Raw genomic sequence first — 23,850 nt, 5'->3', positions numbered from 1 at the left:
GATGGATGTCAAAACCCCTTTCCTTAATGGGAAGTTGGCTGAAGATGTTTACATGAGTCAGCCAGAGGGTTTTATGGATGCGAAGTACCATGATAGAGTGTGTAAGATTGAGAAGTCCATTTATGGATTAAAGCAATCATCTCGCAGATGGAATCTTTGTTTCGATGAGAACGTCAAAGAGTTTGGATTTTCGAGAAGCGAGGATGAGTCCTGCATATGTCAAGAATAGTGGGAGTATAGTTAGCTTTCTGGTATTGTATGTGGATGACATACTACTCATAGGAAACGAAATTCCGACCTTGCAGGAAGTTAAGTCCTAGCTTGGGAAATGTTTCGCTATGAAGGAGCTCGGGGAAGCTGCTTACATTCTAGGGATAAGGATATTGAGAAATAGGAGTAAAAGACTAATAGGACTTAGTCAAAGTACCTACTTGGACAAGGTTTTGAAACGTTTCAACATGGAGAATTCCAAGAAAGGGGAATTGCCTACCCAGAGCAATACCAAACTGAGTAAGACTCAGAGTGCGAGTACCAATGCCGAAATAGTAAAAATGAGACGAGTACCATATGCTTCTGCAGTTGGCTCGATCATGTATGCTATGACATGTACTCGCCCTGATGTGGCTTTTGCTTTGAGGATGGTTAGTTGATATCAAGGGAATCCTGGTAGAACTTAGTGGATAGTAGTAAAGAACATTCTTAAGTACCTGTGGAGGACTAAGGACTGGGTCCTTACCCTTGGTGGGAGTGATGACTTGAGAGTGACAGGGTATAGTAACGCCAGCTTTCAGACCGACACAGATAATTTCTGCTCTTAGTCGGGCTGGGTATTTACCTTAAATGGAGGAGTAGTAATATGGAAAAGTTCCAAACAGGAGATTGTAGCTGATTCAACGTGCGAATCAGAGTACATAGCAGCAAGCGAATCGTCGAAGGAGGCAATATGGCTAAAGAACTTCATCGAAGACCTTGGAGTTATACCGTCTGTAAAGGAGCCTATGGAGATTTTCTATGACAACAAGGGTGCGGTCGCCTTAACCAAGGAACCGAGGGATCATGGCCAATCCAGGCACATCGACAAAAAATATCACTTCATAAGACATAAAGTAGAAGAGGGACTCCTTGTAGTGAAGAGGGTATCGTCAGAGGATAACTCAGCAGATCCCCTTACGAAGGGACTGAGTAGGGTTAAGCATTTGCAGCATGCTAAGAGCATTGGCCTAAGGGACAATATTAGTTTTTTGTGATTAGATAGGCAGTTAGAAATTTGTAATAAATAAATGTAATTGACATTTGATGATTCAATAATAAAGGATTTTATTTATAAGTAAAGTTTACTATCTTCTGTCAATTGGTTATTTTATATATCACTTTTTGCATGTTTTGACTTCCAGAATAATATGATTATTCAAACCATTCACAGTCAATCATACTTTGGAAGTAAGCTATGAGGTTAGACTGTCATGAATTGGCTTGTAGATTGTCTAAGGTGTTTAGACATAGCAAAGGTTTGCTGCAACGTTCATGAGTACTCTTGAAATAAGAATTTGAGTATTGGATTAAACCCACCCTCACATGAATCACTTCATGGAATTCATCACTAGTGATTGTGAGAGGAGAATATCGTATAATCTTCAAACTAAGATATATGAGTTGTTGATTACGAGTTGGTTGTGCATTGACAGTATGATAACGCACCAATAACTTGATGTTATAAAACGTGTTGTTGTGAATAATTTAACAAGTAATTAGTACAAGCATATAAGTCGAAGTTTATCTGTTCTTTTTATCCTAAGAGGATTAAAAGCGATATCTTGGGCCCCTCGATGATTTTGTTTTGACATATGTTTCAGGCACGGTCAGGACTCAAATGATGTGTTCAATTAAGTTCTATGTCAAACAAATCAGAAATCGGGAAACAAACTATTAGACAATGAGTATGACTTTATTCCATGTCTTTGTCCATGCGATATTTTGAAGAACAGAGGATTATATGATCCCTTATCTAAAGGATGAGTCATTGACTTGATCAGAGTTGGAAAGCGGCTTTTGAGAGCTACAATTGCTAATCGGATTTTGAAGTTGCATTGGCAGTTATAGTTATTAGACTTATCCAAGTGGGAGACTGTTGGATTAGGTGTCTAAGCCCATAACTATAATTGGTATGTACTTGACCCGATAGTAGCATGGTCCTTTTGGGTTGCCTGCACCAGAGCAATTTGATAGGATTGATATTTGAGAAAGAGGTTATTTGTGGTTTATTAATATATTATATGAATAATATATTAATTGAGAAATCATATTATTTAATTGGTATTGATCAAGAATTAATTTGGAATTAATATAGTGATCAAAAGAGACTGATTAAATTTACGGGGACCGATTGGGTAAATCAGTGATACTTATAGTTTGGGCTAATGATCCATGGTGATTAGGCATGGACTAAACCTATATGAGAGTCCATTAGGGTTTAGTCCAAAGGGCCATCAAAATGTGAAGAGTCATGGTGAATTAGGGTTTACATGTATGAAACCTTAGGAATTCCACGCTATAAAAGTAACCCCTTAGCACCCTAAAATCGGCCAAGCTATTCCAAGGTGAAACCCTAGCTGATTTTTGTGCTTCCTAAACTCTCTCTCATAAGCCTCCTTTTGCATTTAGTGCTTGTGACTTATTAGAGGTATCACATTTGAGGTAATAAGCTTTTGAAAGGCCAAGAACTGCAAACTACAACAAGAGGTATTCATCTAACTAGTTTTTATATTGTATATCTCAAATTGCATGTTAGCTAGGGTGTATGCTTTGGATGAAATGATATTGCATGTATAACTTGAGAAAACTTAGATCCAAAGCATCTAGGGTTATATGTGCACCATAGGATTGTTATAGTGCTCAAAACCCTTCATGAACGTGCTCAGTTACTCTAGTATCCATCACCCATCTTTTATTTATTGGGTCATTTAAATTCATAGTATTGAACAAATTTAGAAGTGATGTAGGTTGTTCGCTACCTAACTAGCCCCAGGGAGACTGATTTAGGCCATATGTCTATATGGGCTTGTGGAGTACTTGCCGATGGCATAGAGGGCCTTCTTCCAAGAAGTCCTGGGCTGTTGAATGTGGGTTTGTCCCAAAATGGGATGTTATGAGGAGCCTGATGTGGGAACGAGTAGGAATTGGCCCACAGTTGTTAGTTTTGACCAGAAGCAGTCTAGGAGTAATGATCAGAAGCAGGTGGAGGAGTATAGACCCACCCATATTGGGTGGTGCGAGGCGGCTGACCTGTAATGATGGGAGCTCCCTATTATCGGCAGTGATAATTATTTCTGCCTCCTCCACGAGGGCTTGAGTTCCCACGGTAAGAGCCGCCCCCACCCCCCACTAGTCGACGACGAGTATAGGGTGCCAACATGGAGAAGGTAGGGAGAAAAGCTATGGTTTTTGTGAGACGGAACAGTGAGACGAGAATTATTAATTTTCGTTTCTTCAACCAATAACATGGATCTCATCTCCAAGAAGGTGGGTATGGGATTTGAGAAGTGAATAATGCCTACAACTGTATCATATTTTATCGAGAGGTTGTTTAGATAATGGAGAACAATATTCTGGTCTTTCATCTTTTCGACAAGTCCCTCCAACAAATTTGTTATCTTCTTGATTTTCTCAAAGTACTCATGTATAGTTGACTCCCCCAACATGATGTTTCTCAACTCATTCTCTAGTTGCATAGCTATGTATTCGACATCATCATAGAAAATGGCATGTGAGTTCAACAATATCTCGCAAGCTGTTGCTTTACTGAATAGGCTGAAGTGATGAGTTTTTGAGATACATATCCGAACAGCCATAGCTTGATAATCTGATAGAGTTCTTCCCACTCTGTGGTCGTAGGGCGTGAGTTTGGAGGGTCGTAGGTCGAGTCAGCGTGATTTGCAACACCATACACAATACAGTAAGCTTGAAAGAAGTCGCTCCATGGTTCGTAGTTGTAGGTTGTGGGATCTAGAATAACGGGGACGTAGTTTTTAATGTTGGTGATACCGAAGGCCTTATGTGGAGGTTTTGTAGTGTAGCTGCTTTCGCTTGTCATGGAGATGAAGTAAGACGAAGAAGACAAGATACAAAGAAAAGACAAGAGGCAGGAATTGGCTAGGGTTGAGAATTATGGTTCTGATACCATGTTAATTCATAATTCCCATCAATCGTATTTACATTGCCAAAGGAGTATATATACAAACATATTATGAGCCAAATATACAATGGGCCAATAAAATAACTAAATACAACATAATACAATATACAATATGTCCGCTAACAATACGGGTATGCTAAGTGATCGATCTTTTGCTGTTTAATTTTACTCTGCAAGCTTGAAGTCAATCATTAATACCAGACTTTTAAACTGCATATCTTTTGATGCAACTAAGTTATGTTATGATGTTCGTATTGAACTTAAACATACAAATATAGTTATGGTGTATCATCTTGGAGATTATCTTGAAATAACTCAGGAATATGGAGATGATAACTCATGAATATGAAGATGATAACTTTGAAGATGTTTCACATCTTAGTGAAGACGACAAAAAAGCTTCCTCTCAGTTTCAAAAATATATAATACAAGGTTGTTCTTGTTGGATATCCATGTAGGATTTGATGTCCCAATATTCTCTCATAACAATCGTTAAAAATTTCCTAAAAATAGCTACGTACTTTCTTTGTTTTTTTTGTTATAGCATTCTAATTTTGTTTATTCTTATATAACATTGTACTTTAATTAGGGTCATGAGACTTTTGATGCTTTTTGTTGTTCAATTCTTTATAAGTTACATTATTTGTCCAGATAGTTGATAATTTGTTTTTTCTCAAAATAGTAGATTTATTCGGCGGAAAACAAAACAGAAGTGTAAAATGGTTATTTTAGCATTATCACTGTCATTCAGATGCGTACTCAAATAACATGTTTCAGTCAGAGGCAAATACAGTTAGAGCTTCTGACCCAGTTAGGCTCTGACTCTCCCATCACATTTCAAAACCCAGAAAATGGTCATCTTTCACTTTATCTTATTTTTTTCACAATAAAATTATTTTTCTAATATACAAAATTAAATTTTAATAAATAATTTAAATTAAATAAAAAAGTAGTTAGAAAACACATAATTAATAAAAATCCTAATATTTCATTAATTGGAAACTAAAAAGTTTATCAACTGAAATCCAAAAAAAAAAAGAATTAAAAAAAGTGAACATAAGAAAACTACGATGTTGTAGCTTCCTTGATCAAGATCGATGAACAAAAAAGAGAAAGAACAATGGTTTATCAAAAGTTTTTCACTAAGAAAGTTCTCACAAAGAGAACAAGCACAAAGCTAGGGTTCTTGAATCAACAAATGACACAAACCCTTGATACATGGTTTTATAGTAAAAGCAAGTTTGTGAGAATCCCTACAATTAATGAATTTCACATAATCTACGTAATTTATAGTATATATCTGATATCCCTAAGATATCGGATCTTCTAACTAACTATAAATACAAAATATTACATTATCACGCTATCGCGACTTTGTAGACAAGACTTCACGCTCGTGCTGGTAAGACGTTGACGATGATGAGATCAACCGAACTTGGTTTTTTACTTCATCAAATTCTAAGGTTTGACCTTACAATCTCCTTCAATCTGATGATTTCAAAACCCGCATCCTTCTTAAAAATCATGAGAACCATCTTGAATTTTCAGTGTCAGCGAGAATAGCGAGAAAGGGTCAGATTTCTTATCAGATTTTTTATGTCACTAGGGACTCCTGAGGATCACTTAAGGATCACTTGCTCCCCCTTAGAAACATCGTTGGTGTCAAGGAACATTCACACGTCATCGGAGGACTTCTTAGCGAAATTTCTCCCCCTTTTTGGCATCATCAGGCTAAGATAAAAAGGTGAGAATGACTTGATTCGTGATATCTCCCCCTAAACAATAGCTTGATTTGAAAGAATGTGTGGAACAGTGGACCATGACTGAGGAGAAGCTATATTAAAATTTACAGTCATGTAAAGTCTTCAATGTCAGAAAAATGTAATGGAACAATAGGAGAGTGTGTGGTGTATCACACTATTGTGTTGTTACAATATTAGATCATTTACATGGTGTTACGAAGTCTCATCAGCATATGGTTTTATACGCTGAATCACTAACTACTTTTATTAGAATAATAAGTGGATGGGAGTGGTATGATGAGTGTAGTACATTCCGGTATGAAATATAACCATCTACATATAATGTAGAAATTTCATTAGTATATGGCTAATACAGTGAGTCGTCAACTTCTTTGTTAGAAGCTTTGTAGGGTACGAGTGGGTAGGTGCTTGTAATATATCACGGTACATCATATACCCATCAACACAGAGTTTCGAACTTTTATCGGTGTATGGTATTATATTGTGAATCATTAAGTTCTATAATAGAATACTTGTAGTGTAAGAGAGACTATTGGATGTCTCAATCACACTATGGTTTAACATTATGAATTATAAACATAGAATTTTTAACTCATCAACAGGGAGTGGTTCAACTTCCAACATCATCGAGTTAAGGGGATCAAACACTCCGGCCTTATTATAATTTTTCTTGAAAGGATCAGGCAATCTCATTCTCAAGATATGAACAATGCTACATAATCAGTGTGAGTGAGTGACTCAATGATATCTCAAAAGTTGGTCTTGTTGATGAGATACTTACAGAGATTTTGACACATTCAACAGAATGCTTCTAGGGACATTTTAACAATCAAAGTTTCAGTCTAGAATCAAGGATTCACCATTAATTCCTTTGAGATTGTACAAAACAAAATAAAATAAACAAGGTAAACAATCAACAAGGAAATATTCAAACAAAGAGAATCTTGCAGCTTTTTCAGAAAGATCATATAGCTCGGGTTTGGTATATCTTTTAAATTGAATTTTCATAGAGTACTTCCTTTTTTACAAGATTCCTGCCACACAAAAGTTTTTCTATAAAAGAAAGATAGATTAGCACACATTTTACAAATCCAAACAAAATATTTAGAACAAAATATGAAGAGATAGAATTTCTTATCATTTGAAGAAGCCATACTTGTAATGGATTCCAAGATTCATATCCACCACCATGAAAAGAGATCTGCACGAACACAATCTTTGTAATCAACAAGGTAAAAGGTTCTAATCTTTGTAACCTTTGAGTTATGAAAATCAACAGGAAGATACTCGAAGGAGCAACAAATTACAAACCATGAGATAGGAGATAAGAATCATTGTCTTAACAATGAGCTCTTGCATCCAGGATGGTGGATGCTGAGACAGTGAGTGGAGTCTATTGAAATTAGATGTGTCACAATCAGTGTCATCATCTAACTTAGTAGCAACAGGTGATTGGTTAATAGGAGGCAAGGAGAGCATTCAGAACATTCTGTCTAGACACAATTCTTCCTTATTTTGTGTCAACAGTAAGACACTCAGTGCCTAACTCGCTATACATCACCTTCTGACTAAAAGAATATAGCCTTTGAAGAAGATGCAGAGTCATCGAGATTGGTATCAGCAGCCAAGTTTAATAATAAGATCTTGCAACAAATGAAAAGGAAAGATTAGGTGAGTTGGTATTTTCTTTGGATGAGAAAGTTACAGATCCATCATTGAACAGGAAAGAAGGATGATCTTGAGCCTTGAGATGGAGAAGAAAAAGCCATGGGTATTAATCATTAGAAAAATAAAGACATGAAATGTATACTCCTTTGGAAAAAGAAAAAAAGACTTGTATTTTTTTCTAATATAATGAAAGCAAAAGACTTGTTTTTGTAGTTTTTGAAATTTTTGAAGGAAAAGTAATAAAGTATTGAATTAAAATAAAGATGAAAAGTACTTAAGATAAAGTGCATAAAAACTTTTAAAAGAACCAAAAATTTCAGGACATGAAAGCCTGTCCAGTTCACCAGTGATAAAGGTCATCCTGTGTTCATCCAGCGGCTTGGTGAAAATATCAGCAAGTTGAACATCAGTGGGAATATACATCATCTCAATCTTCCCTTTTTGAACGTTGTCCCTAATGAAAGGATGTTTGATATCTATATGCTTGGTTTTGGAGTGTTGGGCAGGATTTTGAGTGATACGAATAGCACTTGTGTTGTTACAGCAAATGGGGGTCTTGAGAATTTTGAATCCATAGTCAACAAGCTGATTCTTAATCCAAAGAATTTGAGAACAACATCTACCAGCGACAACATACTCAGCTTCAACAGTTAAACGGGCGATATATGGCTATTTCTTGTTAGACCAACTTATCAATCTATTTCCCAAGAGAAAAAAAACCACCAGATGTACTTTTTCGATCTAGAGAACAACCTGCATAATCAGAATCAATGAAACCAACTAATTCAAATGGGGAGTCATGAGAATACCAAATTCCTAGACTTTGATAATTCTTCAAATATCTTAAGATGCGTTTAATTGCATGAAGATGTGACTCCTTTGGATTGGCCTGGAAGAGAGCACACATGCTGGTAGCAAACATGATATCAAGACTACTTGTTGTAAGATAAATAGGGACCCATCATTCATCGGTACATAGTTGCATTTACATCAGTTCCTTCAGCATCAATGTGTATCTTCAAAAAAGGATACATGGGAGTTTTGGCATGTTTAAAGTCAGTGAATGAAAATTTCTTCAACATGTTTTGCACATATTTGCTTTGATAAATGAAGATACCATCTGGAATTTGTTTGACCTGCAAACCTAAGAAGAAAGTTAATTCACCGATCATGCTCATCTAAAATTTGTGTGCCATTACTTCAGTGAATTTTTTTCTTAAGGTTTCATTAGTGGATCCAAAAATAATGTCATCAACATATACTTGTACAAGAATAATATGAGATCCTAGACTGCTTGATGAACAAGGTATGATCAATGGCACCTTGTCGATATCTATTATGAATAAAATAATTCTCCAGAGTATTATACCACACCCTTGGAGCTTGCTTCAGTCCATAGAGTTCATTATCTAGTCTATAAACATGATTAGGAAACTTATCACTTTTGAATCCAGTAGGTTGTTTGAGAAACACTTCTTCTTGAAGTTCCCCGTATAAATAAGCAGTCTTAACATCCATTTGATACAAAGTGAAGTTCATAAATGATGCATAAGCAAGAAAGAGATAAATTGCTTCAAGTCTGGCTACTAGAGAAAACCTTTCATCGTAATCTAGTCCTTTCAATTGAATAAACACATGAGTTGCCAATCGTGCCTTATTTCTAATATCAATTCCATCTTCATCCATCTTGTTGCGAAATATCCAGCGTGTGCCGAATATTGTTTTATTCTCAGGGGGAGGATCAAGAGTCCATAATTTATGTTGTTAAAACTCATTTAATTCATCTTGCATTGCTTTAATCCAATAATCATCTTTAAGATCTTCATTGATCTTCTTGGGCTCAATCAGTGAGACAAAGTTGACAAACGAACAAAAATTGTTTGTCGCTTGCTGTCGAGTACGTACACCATCAAAGATATTTCAAATAATTTGATCAATAGGGTGACACATAATAGTACGTAGATTAAAACCACTGATGAACCAGCTCCATTTAACTCCCTGGCATCTTCTTCAAGATTTGTAGGATATGATTCAACGTATTCAACAGGAGGACCATTTTCACTTACTTCTTCGACAACAATTTCTTTGATTGGAACAACTTCTTTACAAGAGTCATATGATAATTAAAGGAGATTAATGTCAAAGGATATAACTGGTTCAGTGAGCTCATAGTCCTCGGATGGAAAGTCAGTGAGCTCATAGTCCATATGAAAAAGATTAAATGGATCAATGATTAAAAAGCAAGACATTGGCTTAAAGGAGGACTAGGTTTGTTTGCCTTTTACACACGTTGTGTAGAGCTTGTTCTTATGAAACTTCATCTTAGGCATTCCTCTAACAAGTTCACCACCAAAAATCTTTGAAAGTTCTTTAAAATTCAAATGAGACAACTTCTTGTGCCACAACCAATTCAAGTGGACCTGGGATCGACAAAAAAAGAAGTGTATGAGAGCTGAATCAGCATAGATAATATCCAGCACATAGATATCATTTTTCCTGTTAGCTGTGAGAACTATTGATTTCTTTGAATCAATAATGTTTCCTTACTTCTTGTTGAAATGAACCTCGTAGTCGTCATCATAAAGTTGACTGATTGAGATGAAGTTATGTCTGAGACCCTGTATATATGAAACATTTTTGAATTCCACAGTCTAACACATGATGGTTCCAAAACCCTTAGTTTTTCCCTTTATTTCGTCTCCATAAGTCACTACAGGGCCATCCTTTTTCGCAAAATCATCCAGGAGAGAATTAAATCATGTCATATGTCTAGAGCATCCACTGTCAAGATACCAACCGTGCTCCTGACCCTGTGGTGCTAAGAAAACAAATTGAACACACCGACCCATTTTTCAATGGGTCTTTTCACTAAGGATTTAGTATTCAAGAGATCATAACAAGCATCAGGAAGACAAATTATTGTGTTATTATTTTTAATCCACTTGTAATTTTGGATGTGAATATTGTCAGTTCTTTAGTGTTTTCTCCAAAAGTACAGTCACTGGTTTTATGAGATGCATCTCAACATCGATAGCAAACCCATATACCATGTTTTTATATTAGTATTTTTCAAGAATTTAGGTTTCCAAGGAGATGAAATATTTTCATGAAGCTAGTGAACTTTGAAAAAACTTTAGAAACAATGGATCTGTCGGTGTGGCAGGATGAGGAGACAGATAACTAACACGCAGATGTGCACAAACATTCATCAGTTTCAGAAGAAATTGAGTCATCAGTGCCATGGATTCTTACAGTATAATGTGGAAAAGAACTAAGTATTTCATGTGTGGAGTGAAATTTTCCATTGGATATAGGAAATTTAAGATACATTTCAATGGTAGGTGTTGTAATATCAAATGAGGGATTTCGAACAATAGGATCTAAAGCAGTTAACTTAGTAGTACATATAGTGAGACCATCAGGGTTTGTTATACAGTGTTTATCAACAAGAGCTTGACTTATATATGTATTATTGAAAAATCTTGATCTAAAATCATTTTCAAGTTCACCGAGTGTGGAGAATAGGCCCAATTAACATTTATTCCATGTAAATTTTTTGCATGCAATTCAATGTTATCCTTTTTTGTGTGAAGGTTAACATTTGTGAGAGATAGATTCGTAACATTTATGTTTGTTTTAGAAAGAACTTTCTCAGTGTCAATCAATTTAGTTGTCAGTGTTTTCAACGTCAAACCTAAGAGATTGCTTTTTTATTAACATTTGAAATTTGAAGACACAAGTAATCAAATATCATTCATTTTTCGTTATCATAATAGTTGAAAATTTTGTTTAACTGATATAAGGATGATGAATCCCAGTCCAGCATCTTTGAATCCTTTGCAGCTTTAGCTAGATCAGCTTCAAAAGTGCTTGAGTTGTTGCTTCCTTCATAAGTTACAAATGCATCAATGCGTGCCATAAAACACTTGCCCTTTGCTTTATCTTCATCAGACGATTCTTCATCATATCCACCCAACATTCTACTTCTGCTACCAAGATTTTTACATCAATGTTTCACCTCTTTAGAGAGGCCAACAACTTCTTATAATTTTCATCATAATATTTATTTATGTCCACCTTCTTGGAATTGCACTACTTGGAAAAGTGATCAGTGTCACCACAGTTGAAACACTTTGGTTCTTTCTTCTCGGCAACAACCTTCCTACCAGTGTTATAACTCTTTGAAGCTGATGAGTCAATCTTTGGAGGAAACCTTATGGTTCTAGATGGTTTGTTCTCACTTCGGTTAATGTAGCATTTGACTATCAAGGCCTCACCTTTAGATTCATCACAGAAGTTGTTGTGACTGTTTGGGGATAACTTCTTTGAGTAGAGGGCCACAAACCTATCCCTGTTAGTGTCTCATATAATTTCCTTGCGCAAGATCTCCGTTTCTTCATGATTATGAAGGTTCACAAATAATGAAGACATATACATCGTAGCAATCTTCTCACTATTCTTTAGAATATCAACATGATGTTTCCAACTATCATTCAGCGAGTCAAGAAACTTGAGAACTAAATAGTTTCTTGTTTTTTTCATGTTGAGACGACACATATCGTTCACAAAAAAATTAAAGAGATTGAAAACTTGAGTAAGAGATTCGTTTTTCTGCTGGAAAAAGTGTCCATACCTTCAATTTAGACTGTTCTTGTTGATAGTCTTAACTTCATCAGTTCCTTCATACGCTACTGTCGGCGTATCCATCATCTCCTTGACAGATCTGCAATTCTGAACCAAATGGTAGATGTCATAGGGAAGAGTGTTTCCTGTGGCAGCACGAGATTTGACACCAAGAGCAACAAGACGCTCATCTTCGCCATTGAATTCATGAACTGGTTTTTCGACCTCGTCATGAGCAGGTTTTTCAACCTTGTTGCCATCTTGAATGTTTTCCTTCGCGGACTGATACATAGGAACATGAGGACCATATTTCACAATATTTAACCTGGAATAGTCCATGTTTTCAAGAACCATCATGGATTTTGACTTGCACATGGTGATGTTCTTCTTATCAAACTGTGGGATGTTGTGACTAGTGACATACTCTGATACCATTTGTAGGTTCCTTGATCGAGATCAATTAACATAAAATATAAAGAATAATGGTTTATTACACTTGTTTTTCACTACAAAAGTTGTCACAAATAGAACGAGCACAAATCTAGGTTTCATGAATCAACAAATGACATGAACCCTTGATACATGGTTTTATAGTAAAAGTAAGTTTGTGAGAATCCCTACAATTCAGGAATTCCACCTACTCTACGTAAATTATAGTATATAACTGATATCCCTAAGATATTGGATCTGCTAACTAACAATAAATACAAAATATTACATTATCACGTTGACGCGAATTTGTAGACAAGGCTTCATACCGGTGCTGGTGAGATGCTGGCGCTGAGGAGATCAGCGTGACTTGGTTTTTAGTTCATCAGATTCTAAGGTTTGACCTTACATATATCAAATCTAAGGGAAATATGTTTTCTTGATATCTACCTTCATCATCAAAACCATTTGGATACCCTCTCCCGCAAGATGGTCGGTATTTTGCATAAAAAATTTCATATCTTCTATGCTTTGTTTTTTACTCGCACGCCCTTTGTTTTTTGGAAAAATTTTATTTTTCAAATGTCACACATTCGAAAAAATTCAAGTTATATTGTTCAAACGTCATCCATATTTTCCTCATTTCCTCTGATTCGTTGTTAAGTCCTGATGTAGTTGAAGAAAACCCTTCACTTTTCCTTTTTTCTTTGTCCCTACCCATCGGGTGAACAATTTCTTCTAACTCAAGCTTATCGTCTTCACTCAAATCTAACCTGACACGATCATCATAAAAATTTGTGTAACCGCTTGACTACATGTTCGTTCTTTTTATTCCTTCTCCTTCAGCTAGTTTGGCTTCGTATTCTTTCCATTTCAGAATACGTGATTAAACTTTCCCAGAGTCATTATATTTGAATAGTTTTCCATTGTTGTCCTCGTGAAACAATTGATACATCTCTTCAAGAATTTTTATTTCAATACGTCGTCCGCTTCTCCTTTAGTTTGTTTAGGTTGTTGTACAACCCGTTCACCTTCATGACATTCTTTTTGATATCTTGAAATTTTGAATTTAGTTAGTGTTTATTGTGTTAGTCATCAATCCCTATTTGTGCAGAAAATCTTTCGATAATGTGTAGCCAAAATCGGTCAATAGATTATGTGTCGTCCTCGGATATGTCGACCCTGTTTGTGCTGACACTAATTGTTCTATCAGAGTCCACCCTTTAGAGTTGGCCTTTTGCTTTAGTTCGCGCCGGTTCTTTTCCTATGCGGTGTTGAGGGGGTTGGTCCTCCAAGATTACTTCAGGTGAGGGGATTGAGTTTCATGTACGACTTTGTCATCCGACTCGTCAAGGGTTTGGGTTGGAGGGTCATAGGGTGAGTTTTGGCTTTGTGGCACAAGATGAGACCTAGTTGGTGAAAATTGATCGGGAAATAGTCATGAAGTTGTTCATCATATTAGGAGTAATATTTGTAAATTGTACGAGATCAATTTGTTAAACATTTTGATATTGAAATTGTAGAGGGGTACAAGCTAGGGACAATAAACCGAAATCGATGGATTGAAAAAGAAATTGTTTCTAGTTGGCGTGGTTGAACTAAAAACACACGATTTTCTTCGACCGGATATTGGGGTGGAGTTTTTGGAATTCATTTTTGTTGTAAAAATGAATGATATAGAGAAAATAAGAGAAAAGATGGTGTGAGTTTAATGGTTAAAATAAGTGGATATTTTTAAAGTTGCAAACTATATATATATATATATATATATATATATATATATATATATATATATATATATATATATATATATATATATATATATATATATATATATATATAACTTAATTTTTGACCGTTACCTTTAAAAAAATTAAAAGAGTTGAACGTTATAAAAAAAAGCACAAAATTTCACAAATGGTCCTAACTTTTTCGGTTTTTCTCTAATACAGTATTTATGAAACATTTTTTTGCATGAATAGTCCATTCGGAGAAAACTTTGCATGTAACAGTCGTTACCGTGGATGTCTGTTAGATTAATATGTTAAGTTGAAAGAATTCAGGATAAGGACAATTTCTGCCATTTTGTAAAACTTGTCTAAGGATCATTTGTGAAATTTTACACAAGGACCATTTGTTAAATATTATGATGTTAGTCTCTCATTTTGTTTCTTTTTACATTTTTGATACTATTTTTTACTTTATTTTATTATTATTTTTTTTAATTTTTTCACAATTTTGTTTTTATATATTTTTTAAAAGTTAAGATTTTAGAACTTAGTTTTTTACAATAGTATTTCACGTGAAATCTTTTTATGAAATGTATTTTTTTTACATGAAATTTAATATTTATGTAAAAAAAATTAATTTTTAAATTTTAATCATCATGTAAATATATTTTATTAGATATATAAATAATTTTTGTTGTCTAGACTTTATCTAAAATATTTAAACTATAATACATAATTACATATTTTCATTTTCTATTTTTTATCTAAAAAAATTGAAGTATAAAAACATCATTTTATTACATTTTAATTTTTACATGATGTAAATTTTAAGATTTGTCGTCATTTATCTTATATAAATATGTTTATTTTTATGAAAAAAATATTCTTTTATAGAAATAATAGTATGTTGGTATTATATTTTAAAAAGAAAAGTATGTGATTTTGGGTTAAACTAATTAACCATATGAATAATATGACATTAATTACGTTTAATTCATTTATTTAATGGAAAAAAAAATAAACAGAATTAATGTTATATTATTTCCGTTTAAATGACATTAACTCCATTTAATTCATTTTTTAAAAATATATAAAATATTTGTATTTTTCATTAAATAAAATGAATTAAAATGGGATTAATGTCATATATAAATTATTTTAAAAATTTATGTCTTATTAAGGAATATATTCAAAATTTGATAAAACTAAATAATTTTTTAAAATTAAGTATCAAAAATTTATATCGAACCAATATTAAATTTACTGTACTTATATTATGAAATCAAAACTGAAACATATTTTTATCTTTAACTCAAAATTCTTTTAACATTCAGATCTTTGAGGTACTTAATCTCAAGAACTTTTATCCTTTTGGAAGAAGTCACGATGTGAGATATGCCCTTCCACATCGTGAGTTAGGGTTGACTTGTTGACTCGCATTTCTTGAGTCTCACGATGTGAGCCTTTGTTTCTCACACGTGAGAATTGTCTGATGACCAAAACCCTAATTTTTTGGGTGTTTAATGGAATGAGAGGGCTAGGGTTGCCCATCCTTAGCCTCCCTGAGATTAGCCATTTTGGTGCCTTTTATAGCTTAAAAAAGAAGAAAAGAAGAAGAAAATAAGTATTGTAGTGGTGGAGTTTGCAAAGGAGCATCAACATCATCATCTCTTCTTCTTGTTAGACCTTTTTAAGTGACAAATGCTCAAACTTTATTGCATATTATGGATAGATATAGGTTTTTGTCCCTTTCCTTCATGTTTAAGCAAGCTTGAGTGAAGTAGATCCATAAAGTTAGAAACTTTATGGATTTTAAGGGTTCCTCGAGCATCATATTGTCCAGATCTGGAAGTTGGTGAAGTATTAGAGTCTTGCATGAGATTTTGGTGCCATATTTCTACTTTGGACCTAGAATGGATTGGAGACATGCATGGTGCATGCATGTCCATAAAGTAAACATTTTTATGGACCTTTAGGGTCCCCTTAAGCTTTTGGAAGAGTTAGGTTTTAAGGCTTAATGGATTAAGGACTTAAAACCTTAGTTTTTGGCTTCGGACTGTAGTCACGACGTGAGACATAAGGTCTCACGACGTGACAATGAAAAAGCATGTATATTCCTGAGTTTTTGGGACTCATGACATGACAGGATGATGCTCACGTCATGAGGTCACTCAAGTGGGAAAATTGTGACTGAGTTGGCTAATTCGGGAGCGAGTTATTGGAATCAGACCAGGTGAACTCTCACGATGTGACCAAGGGCTGGTCATGACGTGAGACTCGATATTGAGGTTTTTTACTGATGACTTTGATTTTTTGGGTTAACTCGTTGACATGGGTTGACTTTGGGGTGGGTCCTAGCCATGAATGGTAAAACGGTCATTTACCCCAGGTAGAAAGAGAGAGAGTATGCTACGTACCCTTAATTATGGATTATCACATTAATTGCTAATTAGGGTTGTTTGGGTATGTTTAGTGTGAGGAGATTTTGTAGCAGCAGCTCGAGTGTGAGTTTCATCCGGCTATCGATTAAGGTGAGTCTTCTCACTATGCTTATGGGTCGAAGGCACCAGTTTTTGCTCACTGGATTGTGTACGATGCTAGTTGTCTTTGTGATACTTGCATGGAATATCCCGAGGGTAGCCCGTGGTGTTTGTATAAAAGACCACGAGGGTATCCCATGGCAATTTCCTGAAATACAATGGGGGTAGCCTATGACACTTGTGTGTAAGACCTTAGGGCATCCAAGGCACTGCAAGGGAAGACCATGGGGGCAGCCTATAGCAATGGTATGAAAGAAAATAGGAGTAGCCCATGACACTTGTACGCAAGACCATGGGGTAACCCATGACACTGTTGTATGATATGTGGTATTTTGGAGAAAATCACTAAGCTATGTGCTTACAGTTTTGTGGTTTAACATTTTCAAGTACTTCCAGTTCGAAAGGGAATGGTTCGACATGATTGCATCGCATCCATTGGAGTTTCACATCTATTATTTATTGATACTCTATTGTTCTTTTTGAATTATTGATGACATTGATGATCTTTTATGAAAAATACATTGAATTTTTATTATTTAAAAATGAAAATTTTTCTATGAGTTTTGGGACGTTACAAGTTGGTATCAGAGCCTTTTTTTAGGGATTTGGGCACACTTTTGAGTGTGTCAGAACTCAGACTGAGGAATTGGTAATCTTCCACAAAGAAAACGAAATTTTCTAAAAATATTTTTTTTACAAATAAAAGGGGGTGTGATGCGTGCAATCAGTCAAGCTCAAGCAAGTGGTTCCCAAAATACCCATACCATGTGTTATGATTAGTATGCATGATATGTGAATTGCATGCTAGAGTAGGGCTAAGGATACCTTCAGGAATCGTATGATAAAATTATATGATTTATGTAATTCCTTATTGCCTAGGAGAATTGGATGATATGTGTTACTTGGAATTGATATTGGCTTAGTTAATTGCTAAGTGTATGCTTTAAAATTTATATACGATTAGGTTCATATAGGCCTAGAATGATCGATTTAGCCTCATTTTATGTTCCTTGTTTGATTGTGGAATTATGGTAGAATCATTATTCGATAGTCTATATGATCCCATTTTGTGTACAACTTGCATGCATAAGGCAACCAACAGTGTTGGTTGAGGTTCTCGGTATTGAAGGGCGGTTGATTTGAGAATTCTTAAGAGAGCCTAGGAAATACCATAGTGGGATATGTATGTTGTTTAACATAGGTATGGTGTGTATGGATTTAGTGGGGTGAATTAGAGGATTCAGGAAGGTTCTTGAGGAAAGTACAGATAGGTGTGGAAGGTAGTATTAGGCTCGTACTACTGAAAGCACAAGATTTGTACTCGAGTTAAGGACAGTCTTGGAAATTCTAAGGGGCCTATAGAATGGAAGTCCCCTCGAGATTATGTTGATCATTTGTATGTTTGTATTTCAGTTGATTATTGTGACCACTCGAGGAGGAGCTTCTGAATCTGGTTCTGGCGCTAGTGTCGAACCAATGGATGAGCAATTGCGCGAGTTTATCACATCAGAAATCACTTGCGGTATCATGGAGGCCATCCCTGTGATTTTCGGTACCATCAAGGAGGGGATGATGGAGCTTTTGGATGAGCGACTTAGGGCCCTTCAGGAAGAGATCGCTATGGGATAGTTAGGACCACAGACCCCCTCGTTCCAGGAGTTAAAGGAATGTGGAGCTCCGCAGTTTTTTGGGGCTAAGGACCCCATTGCCAGCCGCCGATGGATCACTAACATGAAGAATGCTCAGCGAACGATCTTCTGTCCTGAGGGGGCTAAGGTGGGGTTTGCCACCTGCCTTTTGAGAGACCGAGCCTGTGACTCGTAAGAGGAGGTCGGTCGTGCATTGGGATCTGAGGCGGTGGTGGCCATGACTTGGGAGGAGTTTGTTATGAGATTTCACGAGGAGTTAGCATTGTCGATTGAGGTGAAACAGCTAGAAAGGGAGTTTTAGGACCTTTTCTAGACTACTGAGACGGTGGCGGAGATCACCGCCAAGTTCTGTGAGAGGGCTTTGTTGGTTTCGCAGTATGCTGCAAATGAGGAGGTGAAGAAGACGAGATACCATGAAATGTTAAGGGATGATATCATGTAGTTTGTGAGCTTTTCGGAGTGCAAGACTGTGAGGGTCGAAATGTTGTAATTAGTCGAAGTGTATTTTGCACTCTTCGAATGTTTTGTAATCTATTTTACTAAGGCGCTTTTATTCGAAGCTTAAGTGTCTAGGCCTTAGTATATTTTTTGTACGCTTTCTGTTCCCTATAAATAGGGATATTTACTAGAGTTAGATAAGAGTTTTTACAGACCTGTCTTTGTACTCTGTAAACATTCGAAAGCGTAATAGAGCTGAAACAAGATCATATTTACATCCGTTGTTCAATATCGCATTCTTACTTCATTTTATACTCTGATTCATTTTATACTCGATTAATTGATTCATCAATTGGTATCAGAGCAGGAATCACATCTGTGATCTGATTTTCACCTATTCAAAAAGTTTTTGAATCAACTTTTTGATTCAAAATTTTCCGCACTTTTTGATAGTGAAAAATTTGTCTAGATTTTAGTTTGTGATTCGATTCTGCATTTGAATTGTTGAATCAAGTGTTCTTATTGTTTTCAAATCTCCAAATTTTCTTCAAAATTTACAAAATCATCTTCCGTACAACAAGGGCGAGCTTCAATCTCAATTCGATGATCTCATTTTCTCATCTGTTAGGATCGTCGACCAAAATTCCAATGCTAATCACTGAATATGATGATCCGTGGGCTGATCGTATGCAGGATTATCTAAATGGTGTTGATGAAGAGTTATGGTCATGTATCACTGGAAATGTTAATGTTCCAGTGAATGTTCAAGCAATTGGATCATCTTCTGCAAGTTCTGGTTTTGAAAATCAAACTGATCGTCTGAAGAAACTGGAGACGAGATGTATGAGGGAATTGCGAGGAGCTTTACCTCCAGTTGTGTACAATTACGTAAGGAGTTGTACAACTGCTAAGGAGATCTGGAACAATCTGAAAGATAAGTTTCAAGGAAGTGAGATGACGAAAATCAATTCAGTCAAACAGTGTTTGGTCGAGCTGAAAGATTTCAGACAAAAAGAAGGTGAAACAATTGAAGTCTACCATGATCGACTGAACGAGTTAATCTATCGTTGTAATCGCAATGGAATTACCAGGACTTCAATGGAATTCAATCTCATCTTTGTGATGGGTCTTCGAAAAGAATGGAGAAGCGTGAGTATGATGGTGTAGAATCAGCAAAGTTTTGATACATCAACTCTCAATGATTTGTACAATCAGTTGAAGACATACGAAATTGAGGTAAATGAAATTGTTGAGGAATCAAAGCTGAATATGGGAGGTCCATTGGCACTTGTGTCCAAGATATCTGAGAAAGAAGCTGAAAATGGTGATTCAGAGGAAGAAGAGGGATTCATCATGAATTCGGATGATGAGGCCATAGCATTTTATTCGAATAATCGTTTTAAGAAGTTTTTCAAAAAGTCGTTCAATCTGAAGGCTAAGCTTGCTGAGGTAAAAGGAAGTGTTGTGAGCAAAGCTGTTATTGAGGAGAAAAAGAAAGTTGAGAAGAAAGATTCGAAGGTGTTTGAAGGAAAGAGTGAGAAGAAGCTGAAAGGTGATGCTGGAATAGATTGTCATTATTGCAATGGAGCCAATCATCTTGCGAATGATTGTATGCTTCGGAAGAAGGATGAGAGGAAGAATAAAGTAAAAGATGAGGCTTATTATGCAGAGAGGCTTGAGGAGGTTCGTGCGAAAGCTAAGAATTTGTCACTGGTCGCAACGGGTGAACAGGAGGAGGATGGAACTTATCAAATCTGGTCATCCGGATCAGACGATGAAGAAATGAGGAATCCAACACATGGAGCAATGTATGCGAAGATGGAGGAGGACTCAGATGAAGAGGAATTCGAAGTGAAAGGAAGATGCTTCGTATCCAAGGCAGCAGACAAATCTCCAATGACAACAAAGGTACGTAATATTCTCGAATCTTTTAATATTCCTACACATGCTTATGACTCTGAACTAATATCTTTTGATGAGATTGTTACTTATTTTGATTCAATTGTTGTGTCTGCTAGCAATGAGGCCAACAGGTTGTCCATGGAGTTACAAGAGACCAAAAAGCGATTAGACATGAAAATAAGTAAAGTTGATTGTTTAGAATTACAGATAACGAATATTATGTGTGATAGGGATACTTTATCAAATGAAGTCAAACTTTTGCTAGCACAAAGAAACATATACTGTAATTCTGCTAAGAGACTATATGGCAAATTAACTGATTTACATCATTCATGTGAAATAAGTAAAGAGCAACATAGAAAATTACTACCTTTTCTAGCATACGAAAGAGCTAAGGTAGATAATATTCGTATGATTGTGAAAAGATAATAGCTGAATTTGACAAAGTTCCTGATGATAGATATAAATATGGAATTGTCAAAATTGATGAATGTCTTGATGCGAATGAATTAGTTAACATAGTGAATGATACTTTGACTAAATCTGAACAAATCCAAATTTTGAAAAAGACTGAGAATTCAACATCTGATTCTCAATCTAATTTTGCCGATATTGAAGATAATTCTGACAATATTAGTGAAATTAGTGATCTTGAGGATGTTGATTGTTCCCAATTGTCTATTGTTAATGTTGCATCAACATTTAAAGGGAAAGAAAAAGTTAAGGACTTGATGGTTAAGAAAAAGAAACTGATAAACCCTCAACTTCGAAAGTTTGTGATTTGGACTTCGTGGACATCAGAGATAGTCAAACTGATGATAGCGATGATGAAAATGAAGAGAAAATTTCGAAGAAAAAGAAATCTTCAAAGGAAGAAGAAACTCCTCGAATTGTGGTTGATCAAGTGTATGGTGATACACAAAAGTTCGAAAAAAATGATGAATGAACAAGGTGCTCACTATCTTGAAACGAATACTGTGGTTTATCCAAATTTCAAGTGTACAGATGATGTCATTTTTCCAAATCAAGTATTCGTAACTACTGGAAATGTTGAGAATATCAAACCAGAATTAAAGAAGTTAGTTGAAGAAGATAATTTGAAAACAACTGATGAAGGTTTCTTCGCAAATCAAAGCACAGTTGAAAACAACCTAACAAAGAATTTGTACGTTTTTCAACGTCAAAAATCACAAAGGAAATGGGTTGAAAAATCAAAAATTGAAAAAGAAATTTCAAAACCAGTTGTAATGGAAAATGAAAATGTTGTCAAACTAAACTCCAAGGAATTCAAAGATCAAATTGACAAATTTTCGAAAGAAAATAACATTTCAAAAAGAGAAGCTAGGAAGAAAATATTTTGGCAGATTATTGAGTCTCAAAAGATGTCAGATGAAATGACAAAAATAGATTCAACAACTTTTTCAAACAAAAAGAAAAATCCCGCTCAAACAAATAAATATTTGTCTGAATCAAAATCACCCAAAAATGTTTTCAAAGCTAAAAATTCCTCTTTTTCAACAAATAATCAACCTTCATCACAATCAAATCCTTCAAGGTCTGAAGTGAATAAACAACCAAAGTTTTCGAAAGTTTCAAAAATTACTATTCCAAGGAAATTTTCAAATAAATCAAATCCAACACAAATATTCTCTCAACGTCAACATTTTAAATCGACTGTTGATACATCTTATGCTCAATCTTTTCTAACCAATCCAAAAGTTGATTTTATTCCTCAAAAGCCAAATTTTCCTAATCATACGAAGAAACAAACTTTGAAAATTTCACATGAAAAAGGGATAACTTCAAGGAAGAACATTGATCATTGGCTTGAAGGCAAAGGAAAAATGTATCAGTCGAGTACATTTTCAAAGGAGCAAATTCACGAAGCCTATGAGAAGTATGTGAATACTTCATCAAACGGAAGTTCATCTTCTAAGGATTCGAACATATCAGTCAAAGCATGGAAACCAGTAATAAAAGCAAAGAATGTTCAATCACAAACTCAGAATTCGAAGGGTAATGTCAGTGAACATCCGAAACCATCAAAATTTTATGTTTCGATTCCTATAAATGATGATGTGAACTTAATTGATAGTCTCAAAACCAAAGTTTGTGATTGGGTTAAAAGTTCTTCATTACATTCGAAATTGAAATCTAATTTCCAAGGACCCAAAAAGCCTTGGGTACCTAAAATTCTCCACTAATTGTAGGTACTATATGACGAGCAATATGATAATAAATGGTATATTGATAGTGGTTGCTCTCGTCACATGACTGGGAAGAAGGAGAATTTACGTGATTTTCGAAGCCTAAAGAATGCTGGAGTAGTGAAGTTTGGTAACAATCAAAAATGTCAAGTCAAAGGATATGGGAAGATCACGAACGGACAATTCACAGTGAAGCGTGTTGCTTATGTTGAAGGTCTTCAACATAACTTGATAAGTATTTCACAACTTGTTGTGGGCACTGGCAATCAAGTTCTTTTTAATGAAGAAGGAAGCATTATTTCGAATGTCAACACTAAAGAAGTTTTGATTAAATCAAAAAGGAAAGGTGACATGTTCACTTTGGACATCAATCCAATAGTAGGCAAACCTGCTATATATCTTCTTTCGAAAGCTTCATCAGACTTAAGTTGGCTTTGGCATTAAAGACTTTCTCATCTCAACTTTCGAAACATCGACAAACTTGTTGTACAAGATCGGGTAAGAGGTTTACCTGTACTTAAATTTGATAATGATTCTTTATGTGCAGCTTATGAAGTTGGCAAGCAACATAAACAAGGTCATCCGATTACGATAGATTCGAAAATTGTCACACCACTGGAGCTCTTACATATTGATTTGTGTGGTCCATCAACAGTTTCAACACTCAACAAGAAACGTATATTTTAGTAATTGTTGATGACTTTTCAAG

The sequence above is a fragment of the Lactuca virosa genome, chromosome 9 (genome assembly GCF_052849685.1).
Source record: "Lactuca virosa cultivar CGN04683 chromosome 9, Lactuca_virosa_CGN04683_v6, whole genome shotgun sequence".
NCBI classification, from domain to species: Eukaryota; Viridiplantae; Streptophyta; class Magnoliopsida; order Asterales; family Asteraceae; genus Lactuca; species Lactuca virosa.
This window is presented reverse-complemented; position numbering follows the sequence as displayed.